General features: G+C 42.7%; 1 long non-coding RNA gene across 1 annotated transcript; it reads left to right on the forward strand.

Moving 5' to 3' along the window:
- The first annotated feature begins 7,285 nt into the window (after positions 1-7,285).
- On the forward strand, positions 7,286-19,485 carry LOC117801607. The gene is made up of 3 exons (XR_004624350.1): positions 7,286-7,426; positions 13,934-13,982; positions 18,730-19,485. It is a non-coding gene; the product is annotated as an uncharacterized LOC117801607 (long non-coding RNA).
- The last annotated feature ends 1,254 nt before the right edge of the window (positions 19,486-20,739 follow it).

Consider the following 20,739-nt stretch of genomic DNA (forward strand, 5'->3'; position numbering starts at 1 on the left):
TATATATATATATATATGTATATATGCTATATATATATGATTTTTTTCATGACTAAATGTTGAATTTTGTCAGCAGCATTTACTGGGGTAATCTGTATCTATTTGAGATGAGGAACATTAATTTCTAATATTAAATCAAGCTTGCATTCTTAGAATAAACACACTGATGGGGAACCTGGGTGGCTCAGTCAGTTAAGTGTCTGACTCTTGGCTTCGGCACAGGTCATAATCTCATGGGTTATGAGATGGAGCCCCATGTAGGGCTCCATGCTCGGGGGGGAGTCTGCTTGAAGATTCTCTCCCTCTGCCCCTCCTACTGCTCTTCCTTCCTCTCTCTTAAATAAATAAATAAATCTTTTTTTTTTAAAAACCCACTGGATGTATTCTTGAACATTAGGTACCCTATTTTAAAAAAAATAAATTGCTGAATCAATGTACTGATATTTGTTTAGGATTTTTTAATTCTTGATCTTGGCCGTATGGGTTTTCTTGCTTTTAATTATTTTTGATCATCCTCAGGATAAGTTTTCCAAATAAGGTAGCATTTACCAGTTCTGGACATTATGATGGGGAAATATCTTTTTAGGAGCCACCATTCAGCCCACTATAGGCACATATGAATTAAAATGTTTATGTATTCCTGATGAATTAAATCCTTTATAACTATAAGAGAACCCTCTTTATCTGTAGAAATATTTATTGCCTTAAAGTCTATTTTACCTAATGGTATAAGAGCCATGGATTTTCAGTAAAATATTCTGTCTCTNAATGTTTATGTATTCCTGATGAATTAAATCCTTTATAACTATAAGAGAACCCTCTTTATCTGTAGAAATATTTGTTGCCTTAAAGTCTATTTTACCTAATGGTATAAGAGCTGTGGATTTTCAGTAAAATATTCTGTCTCTTTTTAAGAGCTATCTTAGAAATCACAACCTTCATACTAATTTATCACAGTATAAACTTAGTGTCTTTCCTTTTCAAAGAGTTGGTGTCTGAGGATTTGAGAAAGTAGAACTCAATTCCTGTTAATGTAGGATTCTCAACCCTGGTTGAGATCGGCTGTAAATCAGTCCATAAAAGCATCAGTAGGCCTTTGAAGTGAGAAAATACCAAAACTTTTGTTTGATAATTATACATTTATTTACCCTTCCCTGCTTTTTGTATATTTATGTTGAATCCAATTTTACAACTTCCTTTATTCTTATCTTAACTTTGATACTTGGTTCTGGTCCTTTTGAATTGGCAATGCATCAGACTTTCTTTTTTTAGCTAATGGGCTTCTGATTTCCTTTTTGCTTCTGCAGTTTGAGCACGTCCCTGAATCTGTGGTCTTATATTACATCAAACAGCCTCTGTCCCTTATTATAACTCTGATTAGTGAGGCCCTGATCCCTCCGCCCGAGAAGGAAGATACAGACTGTTACAGAAATGTTACTTTAGGGAGTGTTACGAGTTGAATAGTGCCCTCTTCAAATTTATATATTGAAGTCCTAACCCTCAATACCTTAGAATATGACCTTGGAAATAGGGTTGTTGCAGATATAATTGATTAAGATGAGATCATAATGAACAGGGTGAGCTGCTAATTCAATATGATTGGTATCCTTATTGAAAGGGGAAATTTACACACAAAGACACACACACACACACACACAAGGAGAATGACATGTGAACATGAAGACAGAAATCAGGGTGATGTTTCTTTGTAGGAACACCAAGGAACACCAAAGATTCTATCTAGCTGACCTTCAGAAGCCAAGAGAATGTCCTGGGTCATAGCCTCAGAGGGAGCCAACTCTGCTAACATTTTGATCTTGGATTTCTGGCCTCCAGTGCTGTAAGGCAATAAATTTCAGTTGTTTAAACCACCCAGTTTGTGGTACTTTGTTACAGAAGCTCTAGCAAACTAATATAGGGAGATGGCGTGAGTTATACTGAAATGAAGAGTAATTAAAAAGAAGGAGAACCCTTTTAATTTAGGCCAATCGGAATTATCGGGACGTGGATTTGGGATTCAGTGCTTGTTAGTACCTCTGGCCTTCTCGTTGCTCTCAAACATTGTCTCCTATCGTGATCCTCCATTATTGGTCACTCTGCCTCCCTTTTTCTGCCTCAGATATTTTTACACACCCATTTGGGTCCTGCCAGGAGCCTCTGTTACCCCAACAAAGTTATATTCCTGCAGATGCACCCCTAGTTCCCCCACTTTGAGGACCTAGAGTTCTCTGATGGCTTCATGTGTATCCAGGGGTACAACCAATTTTCCATTCTAGGATATCAAAGATTATGTGGACCAGGCGAGGCAAAGGCAGAACTACTTTGTCTTAAATGTCCTACCTTCCCTCCAGGCACAAAGTAAAAGAATGGTTTTATTATGTATTTTCCAATGCAAAACATTTTCTGCACTAACTAGCTCAGTTAGAAAACTTTGAGATGGTTACCTGGGAGAAGTGTCATCCTCATTCATTGACTGGGAAAGATGCCAATGGAATAAATGAGACATGTTTTTGTTGCTGTTTGCCTTCAAGAAGGAAGCCAGAGACAGAAGCCACCAGTTCAAGTCAAGCCAAGGCTGAAAATCAGTGCCATCTGTCATCATCTGAAGCTGTACAGGGGTGTCAGCACTGTGGGTGAACCTACCAGTCCTCATGGGCTATTCCCTGGCTGTCTCATTTTAGAGAGGATTTATATTTTGGAGTCTTGCTGTAGATTACTTCTGAGACAGATGAAAGGAAACAATTTATAATTGTTTAACATGTGTGCACAGGTCAACATATCTGCCCAAATTATCTGCCTTCCTAGGAATCACAGTTCTCTGGAGATTTATAGAAGGCCCTGGGTTTCAATCACAGTATTAAATTTAGTGACCTTCAAGGGAAACGGGGAGCAAATTATAGCTTCTTCAACTTGTATATGCCAGGAGTTGGCCATTCATCCTGCTACCAGACAAATGAACATTGTAGTGACTTCCTGCCCAAAAGAGTAGTGAATGAAAAAAAAAAATTCTGGGTAGCAAAGTTGAGTTTGGATACACTTATGATCTAAAATTAAGTCATCCAAAGATCCTAACATCAAACTCTTGGACTAACTCTAACTGAAAAACAAGTGAGTCCTGAATAGTCTTGAAAATCTAAAAATGCATGTGTATCAGTAAATAAAATTAGAAGCTAATTTCTTCAGAACCTCTTATGTAAAACACCCCAGAGGCTAAGGCTGGACTCATCATTAAATATAATTTTTTTCTTGCAGGAAAAGCTTTCAGGTACCACCGTGATGCACTGTAGGGCTGTATATTACCCTCCATTGTCTAAGAAACGCAACATCTCAAGCTATCACGGTAAGATATCCCTTCTACTATGATTGTTTAAACTTTTCTTCTTTTCTCTTACTCTTTTTTAATGTCTCTAAACCGCCTTCACGATGGATACTTAATCCCCAGGCAGGCCTCTGTCTGGTGCTGTCTGGAAACAAAGAGTGACTTTTAAAAAGCAGACAGTAAGTAGACTGGATGGATTTTATCTACAGAGAAGCACCTGACACCCTTGTGTGACCAGCAGAGCTGAGGTCTTTAAGGCTCTCAGCTTCCAAATGGTGCTGCTCCGAATGAACATTTATAGCCCATTTCTGAGATTGAGCACCTTCCACTACTGGGCAGCATATTGGTCCAGCAACTGGGTCACCTGCTGGCCATTGGACAGTTGTTTTGCCAGATGATCTGCCCTCCATTATGTGGCTTCCCCGTGGTCCTGTAGCTATTTGGCACGTTCTACAGATGACCGACTGGGAGATTCAAGCTGCACTTCTTGTGTTCCAAATGAGTCATGGGGACATTAGAGTTTGGAAAGGAAAAGCAAAAACGCAAATCAGAAATTACTTGTAAGATCTATCAACTAAGTAGATCAATACAGTTCCTATCTGTCTTTGGTGTCTCAAAGACCCCCCGCAGCCAACCCAAACCGAAAAACAGAATTAAAGTGCTTTAGAGTTGTAGGTGGTATTATTTCTTTGTCAATGGCAAGCTTTTACAATTGTAATGTCCTCCAAAGGCCACAGTTGCTGCTCCCACCACTGACTGTTTTGTCTAGCCAGCTCAGGCCATCAGACGATTAAGATAACCTCTGAGTCAATAAAGGTTTTCAGCTTGCGTTTGGACATGACTGCAACCAGGTTCTCAGTAAGGCGGGCTAGAGAGTGCCCTCTGCTCTCTGAACCCACACTGTTGGAACATGGTTTACAGATCTTGGCTCAGATGCGAAGCATTTAAACTTTTATTCACCCCTGTGTGTGGAGGCCCTGAGAGACACCAGTCCCTGAGAGAAATGTCTCGTGTCCTGCTGCCTCGCTGGCAGCCACTGGAGTCTTAGTCGAGGATTTAGCTGCTGCTTGACAGTCTTAAATCTGAACTCCACCTGGAAAGAGAAAGCATCTCTCTCCAGCTCCACGGTGCCACCAGCCCAACCTTGAAAGGGAGATGGTCTTTTCTTTCAGCTCTTTCCCATCCTCTCTCCCACTTCCGGATCTGGGACTCTAATTAATAGGCCCCAAAATTAGAATTCGAGAGTAATTCCTTCGCAACACCTCGTATGACACAGCAGTGTGCTTTGCTGTTTGGACGAGGTGATGCCATGTATGAGAGACAAATCTTTTATTGGGAGCTCCAACCGGATGCACATGCTTGCTGCCCGGCACACTTACATTTGTGCCCATCTGTTTGGGTGGCAGGAGGCCTTTGGAAGGTGGCACAAGCCAGTTCTGAGAAGGCTCATTTGCCAGTGGAGGAGCTGGCTCAGGGGCGCAGCCTGCAGAACACAGAGTGTGCCAACACTCCTGCCAAGAGAACCTTCTGTTTGGCAACAGCACCTGAACCAGGCCGCGTGCTGCTCTACAATGGGCAACATCTGCTGATGGGAAGCTGGCGGTGATGTGCCCTCGGTGATGGATCCTGCTGCACGCCGTCACTCAGCTCCCTTTAGAACAAGCTCACAGTGAATACCTCATTTAAGCAAGTGAGTTTTACCATCACTTATGCATGGTGGAAATATTTATCAAATGCCTACTATTTGCAAGTCATCGTGCTAGCTGTTTCCGGATGGTCTAGAAGAATTTGACATGGATCCTAGCTTTAAGAGGCTGATAGCAACAACAGAAACAGGCATTCACAAAGAGCGTTGGTTGACTTGAGCAGAATGCTAAAAGCTAAACACAAACACACTGGAGTCAGAGATGTGTCGTTGAAGCCTGGAAGAGGGACGAAGATGCTCAGCTGAGAGGATGGAGGAGAGTGGTGTACAGACAGGGCCTTCAGGGTGGGAGCATTTGCACCTGTGGTTAGAGTGGAAAGGGCCACTCGAGCTGGAGGGAATTGCATGTTCAGGGGTGAGAGAATGTTGTGCCTGAGTGGAACTCAGGGAGAGGAGGAAAAGGAGGTAGAAAAGAGATTCTGAGGACAGATCACAGGAGACCAAGACATCAGGATGAGGGCTTGGCCCTGGAGAGTTGGTTGATAAGACGGAGACAGAGCTCTGCTGCCTCTGGGGCTTGGGGAAGGACAGGGGGGAAGTGGAACTCAGGGAGAGGAGGAAAAGGAGGTAGAAAAGAGATTCTGAGGACAGATCACAGGAGACCAAGACATCAGGATGAGGGCTTGGCCCTGGAGAGTTGGTTGATAAGACGGAGACAGAGCTCTGCTGCCTCTGGGAGCTTGGTGGAGAGGCCACAGCTTGGTGCCAAGAGCCAAGTTAGGGCCTTCAGAGGCTGTCACTTAACCATTACTTATCAAACTCCTTTTCATAGGCTCCTCATGTGGACCAGGCCATATCTGGTCCCTCCACGTGGCAGGGAGATATATTAAGAGTTTTTTACAACTCAGTACCATGGGATCAGGGCAAAGCTATAGGAATTCCTATGGAAATCTGGGAACCCAGGGAAGAGGGGACACAAAAGTAACCAAATGCCTGAAATGTTGCCCACAGAATAGAGGACAGAATGACCTTCAGACCTAGGTGTCTTGGTTGTATCCCATCAATGTGGCTTTGGGCAAGTTACGTCATTTTTCTTGTCTCATTTGTAAAACGAGCTGAATCATGACACCCATTTTGTAGGGCTACTGTGCAATTACGTGGGTTGGTGCATGAACCGCGCATACAACACGCTGGCCTCCAGCATCCGATCAGTACACACTGAGTCCTGTGGTGGTTGTGGCCGTGATGCAGCAGACAACCAGATGGTGTTTCACTAAGCATCCGTTCCCCCATGGGTCTGTGGGCCAGCCAGAGCTCTGTTGGGTTAGATTTGCAACACTCAGGTTTAAGTCTGATGCACATGTCTCAATGGTCCAGGTCCCAAGGGCACCTCCTACTTGAAACTTGTTCTTGTAGCAGAGAACAGGAGTGCTGGGGTCCAAACAGTGTGCCTTGACTTTGCGTACATCGCATCTCCTTCTGCTCCACAGCCAAGGCCAACGCCAACGCCAGTGGGGCAAGGAAATTTAGTCTTCCCAGAGAGGTAGGGAGGGGATAGTGGATATTTGATAAATACATAACACAATATGCCACATCTGTCATGCATATTTTCCTGGAGGAGTTCATGGAACTCAATTGAAAAATGTTAGGCAGGTGTGTTAATTGCAGGTAAAAACACAACAAATGTATAAAGGTAAAGCCGAGCAAGTTGTGACTGTTATAATGGATTCTCTTAATTCGGAGTGACGTTGGCAGAGTACATCACAAAAAGCATTAAACTTGCAATAAGGAGACCCAAGTTCCATTGTATCATGTTGGTTAAGATGCTTACAATTTGGTGAGGGGGGCGCTGTCATTTCATTTGCAAAAAGGAAGGAGCTAGATTAATTAATCTCAAAGTTCTCTTCCAATACTCTGCGATTCTGCGAAAACTGGCCACAAAGAAAAAAGGGTGGCTGAGATAGGCTTTTGGGGGGACAGAAGGGGTCTAATTTGGTGGAAAGCCTTTATTGTTAACCTTGGGGGTTTGTTTCTGACATAGACAAAAATAAGAGTTACGGTGGGCCCTTGCTTTGTGGAGCAATACTCATACGGGGCTTCAGACATATTTACATGCTCTGTGCTGGACGATGTCGATGATGCAAACTTGAGTGTGTATCAGAATCCCCTGGAGGGCTGGCTAAACCACAGATCGTTTTGTCCCACCCCAGCATTTCTGACGCAGAGGATCTTGGGTGGGGCTGAGGAATTTGCATGTCAAACAATTCCTGGGTGGTGCTGCTGCTGGTCCAGGCATCATACTTTCAGAACCACTGGTGTCGGGGATGTCGGTGCCCTGCCCCAATGCCCTCCGTCACAGGCTCACCCATCCCCATGCTGCTCTGAGGATGACCGTACCCCACCACTGTCCTGTCTCTGGAGAGCTGCCCTTGACTAATGGAACCCTCTGGAGGGGGGATGGGGTAAGTCACCCCACCCCATCAGGTAAACTGACTGACAAAAGCTTACAAATGGCTGGTGCCCTCGTCTCTAGATGGAATCAACTCAAGATGGAATCTATCTTGTCATTGATTCTCCAAAGCTTCCCTGTGTCATTGAGTTCCCAGACCCAAGCTGGTCTCTGGCTGGCAGTGAAATTTTTGTGAGCATACTGCACCTGCTGATACAGCTGCCCCTCCTCCCCTTCTCCTGAGAGAACCCCTTCAATCAGTCACATGAACAAGAACTCTCATCTCAGACTCTGCTTCTAGTGAATCTGACTTCAGACAGGTGATCTCAAGCTGAGATAGCCCAGAGGCAAGGAAGCCTTGTCGTAGGTTGTAGGGGTCTTGACATTAAGTGTTGAGGATATAATTTTAGGGAACAAAAATGGACAATCCAAAGAACTTTTGTTTAAAAAGGTCTAAAATGATCCACTCACCATGTGTAATGTTTTATGAAAGATCACACGTGGGGCAAAGGAAAAGATGTACAGATGTTTCCAGATGGTTGAAACCTGATGCCTGTGACTATGATAAGGCTTTTTGTAATAAGGAATGATTCAAAAAGTTTGTTTTGAGAGAGGAAGATCAGCTTGGATTTCAGCTGATGAGATTTGTGTGTTTGGGAGAAATCTGTGAGCTTTCCTATAGGTACCTACACAAATGGAACTTGAGAGATGGTGAGTGGTTGTAGCTGGGCTGTCCCTTTGGGAATCATTTGTAGTTAGACATTGGGGTTAATGATGCTGCTGGGACATTCAGCAGCAAAAAGCAGAGGGTCTGGGACAGAAATTTTGAGGCTGCCCTCAGTTATACCTGAGGGAAGAGCAGACTTCAGAGGAAAGTAGATAGAGAATCTAAATAAGATGGAGGGTCAGTGAGACAGAAAAATGTGGCCCTGATTTTGTCTTCAGTTGGCCAACTTAGTTTGGCACATATTGAAATATTGGTGTTATGAAGTTCTGAGCCCTCAAAAAATGTTAGCCTCTGTAAGCAGTGTTCATTTTTGTTTGTTTTTCTTTGTGTGTGTGTCTGTGTCTGTGTGTGTTTGTGTGTGTGGATAGTGACTGGTGTAGACATAAGCAAACATTTTTCCTTAAATGCAGTTTCCCAGCAGAATGAATAAATGTATTCAGAGAAGGTAAATGTTGATCACTTTTGCAGAGAAGCTAGGCATTCACGCTTGGAAAGATGTGGGAAGGTTACGGTCTTTGTTATGGTCCTTTCACCTATTCCAAGAGGGAGGAGAGGCAAGTGACAAGGCAAATCCTTTGAAGAACAGTGTCGGGGAGGCAGGATGGCATGACTTGGGGTTTGTGGAACACGTATTGTGTGTGTGTGGGGGGCACTGAGCCAGCCTCTGAAGGAGGGTCTAGGATGCTTAAGGCGTGCTCACTGCCCTCCACGAACTTGGTTTCTTGTCCCAGAGAGACAGCATCCTGGGTACAGAAATGATTTACCAGAGGCTTCAGAGATAGGTGCTCCCAGTTTCGGGACTTTGTCAACTTCGCACCCTGTCTCTCTCCCCTTGAGGTGCTCGTTTTACGCGCTCAAAGACCTTTGTTCTCTCGCCCTTCATTTGGAAATCCTGGTTTGTATAAATCTTATCTAATTATATTTATGTTTCCCCCCCCTTTTTTTGCTCTTTTAAAAAATAGTTTATTGCTTCCATTGTCTCGCTCCTTCCTTGTAGTAATTGGTCCCAGAGTGAAACATTATCCTCGAGCTTATGCTAATAAATGAATAATATTTTTTTCATTTCTCCTTTTAGATTTTATTTAGCATCTGACATTGCTTCTCGTGTTTCTGTTTGGTTTGGTTTTATTTTTGTTGTTGTTTTGGATTGTTTTCCCAGAATGCGCCTCTTTATTTCCCAGGAAATGCCCGATGCTGTTATCAATAATTATTAAGTCCATTAGTAAGCCAAATTAAAAAGAGTAACAGTAATAATCCATTGCATTTGGAGGACACTCTCCAAGCATTTTCTCATTTCATCACTTGTTTTGGCCTTTAATTTAGGCTGGATTTGCAAATGCGCGCGTTTCAGTTTGGCTTTAGCCTCTTTTCTTCCTCCCGTGTTTTGCTCTCCTGTGTGATGTCCCGTTCCTGTCTGTCACATTTCTCAAGTACGTGAGGCTCCAGTCTACTTCGATTAATGCACCATCTCGGCGCCTTGCGTCTTTTTCAAGTTTGACAGCTAAGACACATTGAATGTCTCTCTTACCCCTGGAGATGACACACATTACTTCTGCCTTCAATGGGGGCTTCTCCAGAAACTAATTTCACTTGCAACTAATTTCTTCAACCAATATTATTAAATGTGCACTGGATGGAAAGCATGAATCTAGGTTCTATGGGGGAGACAAAGCGGAATGGACTGAGCGTTCGATGTCATATTAATTTGGCAGACAAATGTGCCCAGGCTACCCAGTACAGGCTGTCTGGGGCAGGGCTAAATGAGACGTACAAACTCCATGACATAGGGTGCTGAGAAAAAGAAACTGGTGGAATTCATTGGCAGTGATTGTTTCTTTGCAAACAGTGGAGGAATTCTGCTTGCTGTCTCTCTGGTCAACCGGCCCAGCTCCATTTATATCTCCTTATAGACAGGGGTATGCTCGTCACTGTTTAAGAGTTCGGCTCTCTGGAGCATGCGGAAAGGAGTTCCTACTGTGGTGTTTGTCCATGTCCATGGTGTTTGTCCATTTCTAGTATGGCTGACTTCAGGACACCGACCTGAGGCTACTGAACATGCACGTGGGAGGAAATGCACAGAAGTGCTCTCTGGAGCGAGTTGGAGTGGCTCCAGTGCACCATGGGACGTGGGCCAGAAATAGTCACTGATCGAATATTTGGAATTGTCTTCAAACTTTTCTGAATTCCCCATCGGTTCCCTATAGGAAGTAATAGTCAGGTAGTTAAACAAGGAAAAGGAACACTGTGGTTTTTGTAGAAGGAAGGCCATTGTTTACCAGTTCATATCCTGAGAAGTGGCCTGTGTGCAAACAGGGGCAGAAGTGAGGACAGTGGACCTAATTTGGGGGCCACTGGGACTCCGGGAAGAAAAATCAATGCAATCTATCGGGCCCTAGATAACATTTGATGTTGGCCCTAAAAATGGATAAGATTTATTATTGTTAATTCTAAACATTTTTATTCTGTATTTAACAGTGGGGAAAAGAACAAAGTTTCATGTAAAATGTAAAATCCCCACTATGAATATCTAATGACAGTCTATTTTGACTTTTATTTTTATATCATATACTTTAATGGTGGTGACATTCACGGAGAATATAATATTTGTGTGTTCCTTTTAAAAAATCAATTGCTGTTACTTTGCTTAGACGTTCCCAAGCATCCTCACATTTTTCATTCAGTTTTTAAGGATCGATGAAGGCCTGTATGTGTTTAATAGTGAGAAAAACTCTTCAGACATGGACACGAGATGATAGAGATGGGAATGAGTAAAGGCACCCAAATGGAAAAGCCCAGTTTGTGTGTGAGGAACAGTGACGTGCCCAGGAGAGCCTGGAATTTAGAGAAGTGTGTCTTATTCAGCTGGGGCTGCTTTATCAAAATACCATCAACTGGGTCATTTAAAAGGCAGAATTTCATTTCCCACAACTCTGGGAAACTGGGAAGTCCAAGTTTAAAGTGCCGGCAGAGGGGGTGCCTGGGTGGCTCAGTCGTTAAGCATCTGCCTTCAGCTCAGGGCGTGATCCCAGAGTCCTGGGATCGAGCCCCACATCAGGCTCCTCCGATGGGAGCCTGCTTCTTCCTCTCCCACTCCCTCTTCCTGTGTTCCCTCTCTCGCTGGCTGTCTCTCTCTCTCTGTCAAATAAATAAATAAATGAATAAATAAATAAATAAAATCTTTTAAAAAAATTCCTGTGTTCCCTCTCTCGCTGGCTGTCTCTCTCTCTCTGTCAAATAAATAAATAAATGAATAAATAAATAAATAAAATCTTTTAAAAAAATAAAAAATAAAGTGCCAGCAGAGTCAGTTTCTGGCTTGTAGACAGCTGCCTTCTTGCTTTGTGCTCACATGGCCTTTCCTCAGAGTGTGGAGAGAGACAGAGACAAAGAGAGACAGAAGGAGAGAGAGTGAGCCAGCAGCACATAATAGGGATGAAGGATTTAATTAGGAATAAGAATTCTGGGGGAACACAAACATTCAGTCCATAGCAGAGTGTGATAGGAGACAGGTTTGGAAAAGCTGGTTGGGTCTTGATTATAGAGGGCCTTTCAAGTCCAATAGGGAATGTAGATAAAATTTGAAGGTTATCAATGCTATTGAAGGCATTGATCATGAGGATATCATGATCAGACCTCAGCTGTGGGAAAATACCCCTGGCAAGAGGCATTTTCTTCTTGGCCTCTGTTTCATCCTGGGTCTCTTCTCAAGAACCAGCTGGCTTCGGAAGTACTCTGACTAGATTCTTTTTTGTGGAAAATTGTATCCACTGCAAGAGGCATCCGGGATACACTGGACAGTTCCACAGATAACACAGAATTCATAGCCACTGAGGAAGTAGACCATGGTGCCAGTCAGATCTCTGCTGATGTGTAAATTGTTTGCCACTGGTCTACAGTGAAGTAAGTATACTAATTGAGAGTAAGCATTTAGAGATCTTTATCTTAATTTGAGAGGACAATTTTATGTTTGCTGAATCTAATAAAATGGATTCATATTTGGTATTATTTATTTAATTTTATTTTTTATTTAAATTCAATTAGCCAACATATAGTACATTATTAGTTTTTGATATAGTGTTCAATGATTCATCAGTTGCGTATAACACCCAGTGCTCGTCACAACACATGCCCTTCTTAATGCGCATCACCCATTCACCCCATCCCCCACCCACCTCCCTTTCTGCACCCCTCAGTTTGTCTCTCATTGTTTGTCTCCCTCTCTGATTCCCCCCCCTTCAGTTTTCCCTCCCTCCCCATGGTCCTCTGCACTATTCCATATATTCCACAGTGCATGCCTGAATAGTGAAAAGAAATTTGGTAGAACCTGGATATTTTTAGAGGTGAGGTTTTCTTCACAGAGATGCTCAAATCTTTCCCTGATAATTACCCCTTCTCCTTATTAGGTTCTTGTGAAAGTAACATCTGAAACGATAGATAATTAGTCGTTGAAACACCACTGTATTAATAGTTGCACATACCTGATGCAGCTGGGGTAAAAGCCTGAGTTCATCTGTTGACCCAGTGTTCAGCAAATGCAAATGCATCCCAAGGGTGTCCTGCATGCAAGATACAATGGACCAAACCAGAGATGGCTCCTGTTTATGGAGCTGAGTCCCTAGAGGAGGCCGATGAAACAAAACCATGGTAAACAAGTGGGTGCTCTATGGGAAGTCTCAAAGGAGATGCATCTGGGATCACATAACATGGGATTTTTTTCCTGATTAGGAATGTCGAGGAGACAGACCTAGAGGAAATTAGGCTTAAATGGAAACTAAGAACAACTGGCATTTGCCAAGTAAAAATTAAGGGCCTGTGCAAACGCCCTGTGATAAGAAGGAATAGGGCAACCATGAAGGACTAAAACTGTGGCTGGAGTACTGATAATGAGGGGTGGCACAACATGAGATGAAAATAGAGGGCTAGGTTTAGATCATGTGGGTCTTTATAAGTCATCCTAAAGATTTTTTTTCCTAATAGCAATAGGAAGCCATTGGAGAGTTACTTTTGTTTGTTTGTTTGTTTGAAGTAAGCTCCATATCAAGCATGGAGCCCAACGTGGGGCTTGAACTCATGACCTTGAGATCAAGAACTGAACTGAGATTAACTCAGCTTAACTGCTTAACTGACTGAGCCACCCAGGAGCCCAAGGAGAGTTTTAATCTGAAGAAGCTAATGTTGTATAATTTGTGACCGGCAGACTTCCAAGATGATCTCTGCCTCCTGGTGTTACACCCAGTATAGTCCCCTCTCCTTGAGTGTGGGTGGAACCTGCAACTTGCTTCTAGCCAATAGAATGTGGAAAAAGTGATAAAATATCACTCTTATGATGCCATTGTATCATACAAGACTCCACCTAAACACACTAGAGCAAGAAATTATCTTTGCTGGCTGGATAAAGTGTGCAGGCATGTTGAAGAAGGCCACATGGCAAGGGACTGAGCGAGACCTCCAGGACCCGAGGACCACTTCTAGAGGTCAGCTAGCAAAAACCTGGGGCCCGCCCTCATCCAGCTGCAAGGAAACAAATCCCACCAACAATTTGAATGATCCTGGAAATGTATTCTTATCCAGTCAAACTTTCTGATAAAAACACAGCCCATGTGATGACTGTACTGTGGCCTGGTGAGACCCAGAGCAGAGGACATACCTAAGCTGTGTCTGAATTTCTGACTCAGGGAAACTGTGAAATGATGCACTGTAATGCTTTAAGTCCCTAACTTCATGGCAACTTGTTATGAAGCAATAGAAAACTAATACTTTGTTTTAATGTAACGTTCCTGTGCTTGCTTTTAGAGAACAGATTAAGGAGAAAAGATTGGATGGGGACACATCAGTAACATAGGTAAGAGACAAAATGGTAATGCTGCAGGAGATGGAGAAAGTGGAATGATTGGAGAAACAGGAAGTATTGCTTTTAGAAGGTAAAGGAGAAGGGCATATCAGAAGTGACTATTCGGTTTCTGGCTTGTGGCAGATCAATGGTTTCCTGAAAAATTGAGAAAAGACAGATTGAATATATTTTTAAAAATCCTACTAATGACATTGAAGAAATGCTAAATCAACTAAGACATGAAGGACAAATAATTCAGAGGGAAGGGACTTACCGAGAAATAAGCAGACTTTATGAGCCACTTCTCTCCTCAGAGCATTTACAGTGAATGAGGAGTTGAGAAACCAGGAACAGATCCCTAGATAAAAGGCAGAGAAACCAGCTGAACTTTTAGCATGAAGTTGCAGAACAAAAATTTGTAATTTGAAGTTGCCAAGAAAGGCAGAATAAAAGATGCCAAGGTCCTGGAAATAAGCATGGCATGGAGAAGCAAGTCCGACCTTTACTGGTTTTCCCCCTTAAGGTATTCGCCTAATGATTGAGCTGTGTTGGGCTAGATTTAAGAAGCTGAGTAGAAAGCTACTGAAAGCCAAGAGGAGGTTTCGGCAGGCTCAAGGTGCTCAGGAGACAAAAATTGGAGGTCAGGACTTATCAAGGAGGAGAGGCCCAGATACACAGTATGTGTCCCTGGCTTGCACTCAGAACCCATGGAAAGCTATATCTCAGGAGCAGAGATGAACCAGAGACAACAGGGACTTACAAAAATTGCAACTTTGCCTCAAATCTGTTTAATGTCTAGTTGGATTTAGGTGGTCTGCTTCAATACACCTTGGCTACCAGAATATAGGAAAACCTTCCCTGGAGGAAGATAATGTGTTCTAGAGCCTTTGCTACTTTTAATAGACAATGTCTGACTTTCAAGAAAAAATTACCAGACATATCAATAAAGAGGGACAAGGACAAGAGGACATTAGAAACATACCCTCAGATGGTAGAGTTTCCACACATGTGGATCAAAATACCTTTGCTTGATTGTCTGGTCTCAAATTTGATTTTACCTTACTAACAAGATAATACCATCATCTGCTATGTTTCATGGATGCTGGCAGGCGACATGAGGACATAAGGCTCCAGGGTCAGAGAAAGGACTTTATCGCACTGGCTCAGCAGGCAGCCTGAGCATTCTGCGTATTTGCATTGCTTCTTTGCTCCCAAGCTCCTCAGGGACAAGGTAACATGACTCAGAGGAATGCTACACACGCAGTGCGCTTGCACGGCTAAGGAACACTGACCCTAGGGATCCACCACGTATCACTGTCAGTAAGAGAGCCTACTCTCTGTCCTGGACAGTGATGTGACATCACCCCTGAAAATTGCTAGCTGTAAACACCATCTTGAGAAATAGCCCAGGTAGAGGGTGGCCAGTACCTTTCATTCTTGGCATCCCCAGCAAGAACAGAAAGAGATGCTTAAGGCCCATGAGAGATTGCCTCTCCCAACAGGTTATGTTCCAGAAAATAAATGGCAGAGTGGAGAATACTATTAAGAACCAAATCTGATAGAATAGAATTATGTGGAAACTCTAGAACTGAAGTATTCAATAAATAAATTATAAGCCCCTTAGACGAGCTTAATGGCAATTATAAGCAATTAGAAGAGAGAATTAGCAAATTCAAACTAAGAGAGTAGAAAATATCCAGTCTAAAGCACAGAAAGGCAAAAAGTTGAACGTATATAAATAAATTAAGAAACACATGAAATTAATAGATCATTGTTGTCCTGGAAGAAGATAGTAGGGAAGGGACACCAACAGTATTTCAGGACGAAATAACAGGTGACACACATTCAGTCCATATTGAGAAGCTCTGTGATTCTCAATCTGGACAAATTCAAAGTAAAATTTCAAAAACCAAAAGACAAAGAGAAAATCCTTGAAGGGATCCAGAGGGAAAAATTATACACGTTATGCTCAAAGGAGCAAAAGTAAGGCAGCAACTGGCTTCTCAATGAATATGGTGGAATTCAGATGATAAGAAAAAAAATAACATCTTTAAAGTGCTGGAAGAAAATAAGGATCAACCTGGATTTCTGTGTCTTATGGAAATGTCTTTTAAAAGACTATGTGAAATAAAGGCATTTTTAGATAAATAAGAACTGAGAGATTTTGTCACTAGCAGAACTTCCCTGAAGGAATTCTAAAGGGAGTTCTTCAGGTAAAAGAAGAAGGATCCCATTGGAAACAGAAATACGGTTAGAACTGAAGAGCAATAGAAGCGATAAATATAAATGAGTATCAACTGTACGGAATAATAACAGTGTCTTGGGATCGAAATTATGTGTATCGAGTTAAAATGCATGACAATAATTAAGACATTAAGTGACTAATGGAGTTCACATGTTGTAATAGTGTTTGGATAGTGGCAGAAAATCATAATTCATATTAGACTTTAAAAAGTCAAGGGGGCATGCTCTAATATTTAGAATCGCCACTAAAAGGTAGTGAGGTAACTAAAACTAGAGGGGAAAGAAGAAATGTGAAAAACAGGTTGAATATTGGTGCTATTCGTTCAGGGGTGAACTCTGGCAAGTTTTAAGAACTGGGTGTTATATGCAACTAATGAATCATTGAAGATTATACCAAAACTAATGGTGTATTATATGTTGGCTAATTCAATTTAAATTAAAAAAAGAGGGGTAAACTTGCTGGTTGGATAAATGCATGTGGCTCTCACAAGAGATGTCAGAGCTGGAAGCAAATTCTTTTGAGGCATCTGCCTTCCAAGTACAATTGAAGAAGAGTGAGGAATATTCCATTTGTGCAGGTCAGTCCTTAGTTTTTCTCACTTTCTCTGTTGCTTGCATCCAAGTGATGACTAGAATAGGTAGCAGAGCCCCATGGGGAAATAGGATGCAGCGACACAAGGCTGTAAGGGACACAAGGGTCCCAAGCTTTCACTGCAGAGCCAGCTCGTCTACTGATAATCTTGGTCCTTTCAAAGGAGAGCAGAGCTCACCTGATAGGGGACAAATGTCATAACACATAATATATCACATTAACTATCCCATATTAAAATGGCCAAGATAGGAATGCTTAATTGTTAAATATTGGAAAGCAAGAATAATGATTATGATTTTCAATATATAACACTTGTAGTAGTTTGCTTTTTTTTAAAATATGTTTATCTTTACTCCCTCTGGAAGCACTGTACATAAAAAAAAATAACCATCTATGGTTCAGCCTTGCAAAATGCTCAATACCTCTAATGTTAAGCCTGAGNTATTAAAATGGCCAAGATAGGAATGCTTAATTGTTAAATATTGGAAAGCAAGAATAATGATTATGATTTTCAATATATAACACTTGTAGTAGTTTGCTTTTTTTAAAAAATATGTTTATCTTTACTCCCTCTGGAAGCACTGTACATAAAAAAAATAACCATCTATGGTTCAGCCTTGCAAAATTCTCAATACCTCTAATGTTAAGCCTGAGAAGAATTTTACTCGTTCATTCTTTATTGACATCCGGGATCGAGCTTTGAGTCATTTTGCATTTATTGGGTTCCTTGAGCAGAATTTCNGATCCCATAACACTGGGATCACGCCCTGAGCTGAAGGCAGATGCTTAACCACTGTGCCACCCAGGCGCCCCTACTTGTTCATTCTTTATTGACATCCGGGATCGAGCTTTGAGTCATTTTGCATTCATTGGGTTCCTTGAGCAGAATTTTTCATGTTTCAATGTAGAAAAATACCCTCCCTGTTGTGAGATCGTCGAGGGTGTTGTGATAGTGATTTTAAGGAGTTTCATCACTTCACTGAAAGCTTCTCTTCTTTATTTTGTCTTAAAAAAAGAGTAATGGAATAGATTTCATTCACTCATGAGATCTGCTTGGATTTATAAAAGACTAAGGCTGGTCTTCAGTGTATTTCATGGTTTTGTAAAACAGGACGTTATTTTATTGCTGACATTATGTATGAATTCTTACCCCTTCCCTCCTCATGGCAGCTAGAGTGTCAGCAACCTGGGAGTTCAGCCCAAATTATTTTTTCTTTGTGCGTATCTGCACTGGGTTTCCCTCGTCCTCTCCCACATTCACCACTGACCCCCTGCTGCTGTGACCAGACCCAGTCGTGACCTTCTGCTCAGGCTCCCCACAGCTGGGCACACAGCCCCCACGGCCCCGGTGCCCGTGCAGCTCAGGCTCCCGAGTTCAGTGTAACATGTTATGTCTTTGCACTGGCTCCTGTAATCAGCATCCCAGCCTGCACATCTATATCCAGTAAGTCCAGATCAGAAACCCGAGCCTCCCATGCTCCCAATGTGGACTGCTGGGTTAGCCCATGGCTGAGGCTTAAATGCGCAGCAGAGAAAATGTTGAAGGTCAGTGTTCTCAACGTGAATCGTTTCCAGCTCTGCGGATGACCTCGAGGGACTGAGCTTCCTTCACAATGAGATCATTGCACCTTCCTCTCATCCTAAAATATTCATATCAAAGAGGCCCTTCCCTGGGCTTGCTCTGACGTGATGCAGAGGAGAGCGATGCTTTCAGGATGAAACTCTTATTCGGCTCTTAAAGCTCTCAGAACCTCTGATTGATTCCATCTTGGGAACTGTGGATGGGAAAATCAGAGGCAAATGTCATTAATTACCCACAGTTGCTGAAAAATAGGAATCTCTGCATCTTGAGGTGTCACATCGCTTATGCATAAACTGTCACACCTGCAAATGCTGGTTGCAGCTTTTTCTTTCTGTATTTAGGGTGAAAAAGAAATCCACGGCTCGAGAGATGTCTCAGCTGGCACGATGGGAAGACTTCTCCAGGGACATTTAGTTTAGTAATGCATCTACAGTTTAAGAGGAATATTCTGTTCTCTTTTCCAGTCTCCTGTGTTCCCAAATACTCTTGGTCCTTCTCAGACTCGGGCTCTGGGGAAGAAGAGGGATCCCACTGATGCTTCTGGAAAAGAGCAAAGATAGAGCAAGGATGCCAAGTGTGTGTGGGGGGATCAGTGCTCTACTCTGGGTACTTTGACGGATTCCTGGACCCTATCCCAAGCCGAGAGAGTTAGAATGTCAGAGAGCTATGCCCTGGGATCTGTGCTCTTTCAAAGCTCCCCTAAGTGATTCTGATCGTCGTCTTGATTTGGAAACCACTCGGGCCACTTGTCCCTGTGTTGTCACCCATGGACTTGACGGAGATGCTTACCATGACCAAGGTTTGGTCTGGGGTATGATCAGATTGAGTGAGCAAGGCTGAGGCTCAAAGATGCCAGCAAGAAGGGGAAACCATGAGAGAGACAGACACTTTTCTCGACTGGAAGCAGATGATCTAGTCATTCATTCAACACCTATTACTGAGCACCTCGGGTATACCTGGTGCTTTTCTAGATGCTAGGGACACAGCCGTGCACAAGACAGACGAAATCCCTGCTCTCGAGGACAATACAATCAGGGAGCTATGTAATAAACCAGACAAACACAGGGCTGCTCTACAAGGCGGGGATCTCGTTTTGTTCACTTACGTAACCCCCCAAACTAGAGCAATGCCTGGAGTATAGAAGCTCGTTGCTTCATAAAGGGAGAAAATAGTGCAGATAGAGCTAAGACTCTGGAGGATAACAACACAAAGAGGGAGGTGAGGGGTCCGGGGTGAGGGAGGGTGGGAGGAGCCGAGCTTGTCGGTCCAGCTACCTCGCAGGTCCTGAGCTTGGAAACGGGGTGAGGAGCTACCCCTCCATTCTGGCCACCATTTGCTCTAGTTCTATAGATCAAGGAACAATTTAGGGCACCACTCATCTCTTTCCTCGCAAAGGATGCTCTGATCCATTAGCCACCACCTTAGATTCCTGTGGGTCAAACATGCTGATGACCGCCTTATCCTTGCCACCCATGTGTACATATGCCCACGTGTCTTCAAGTCAGTCACCTGGCCCCTGCTGTTCTGGATCCCATCATGCCCATCTGAGTCACCAGACTGGGCCCACAGAGAATAGCCACCACACAACTTTTTGAGGACATTGATGTTCTCGTTTCTCAGTAACTAAGAAAGAGTCTTTGGGCACTCTCTGTGGATGCAGTGATGTTTGTGTGTGTCTGTATGTGTGCTTGTGTCTGTGTATCTGTGTGTGCATGTGATGCATTCCAGTATATTCTATTTTCCTAAGCCTTTGGATGTATCCTCTGCAGTTTCCCAGGGTAGTTCTGGGAACTCAGCCTCATTAAAAGTAATCCATGGTTGAGTTTAATTTTAGCCAACCCACAAAGTAAACCGTTAGAGCCACTTTCATCTGCATGAGTTATTATATTAAACCCAGAATCACTCATCAATACACCCTGATTGATAAACTAGGACCAACCCAGCATTGTATTCCGTGCTCCTTAGTCTCCTGCCATCAGAACCTGTTCTCATGTACACTCTGCAGGTGTCTGCTGATGTGAATGGGCAAAATCTTGCAATTCTTTTTGAGTGTAAGTCATTTCCTCCTGGCCAGACTTTGCTTGCATCTCTGGAGCATGCTGAGGTCTGACCCCAGTTATGGGTCCAAGGGCAAGTGGTGGCTTTCTTGTTTGTTTGTTTGTTTGTTTGTTTATTTATTTATTTATTTATTTATTTATTTATTATTTGAATTCCAGAATACTTAACATACAGTGTTACACTAGTTTCAGGTGTACAATATAGTGATTGAACAATTATATGCATTACTCAGTGCTCATCATGGTAAGTGTACCCTTTAATCCCCATCACCTGGAAAAGTTACTATTAACTAT

Source organism: Ailuropoda melanoleuca, chromosome 3 (assembly GCF_002007445.2).
Source record: "Ailuropoda melanoleuca isolate Jingjing chromosome 3, ASM200744v2, whole genome shotgun sequence".
NCBI classification, from domain to species: domain Eukaryota; kingdom Metazoa; phylum Chordata; class Mammalia; order Carnivora; family Ursidae; genus Ailuropoda; species Ailuropoda melanoleuca.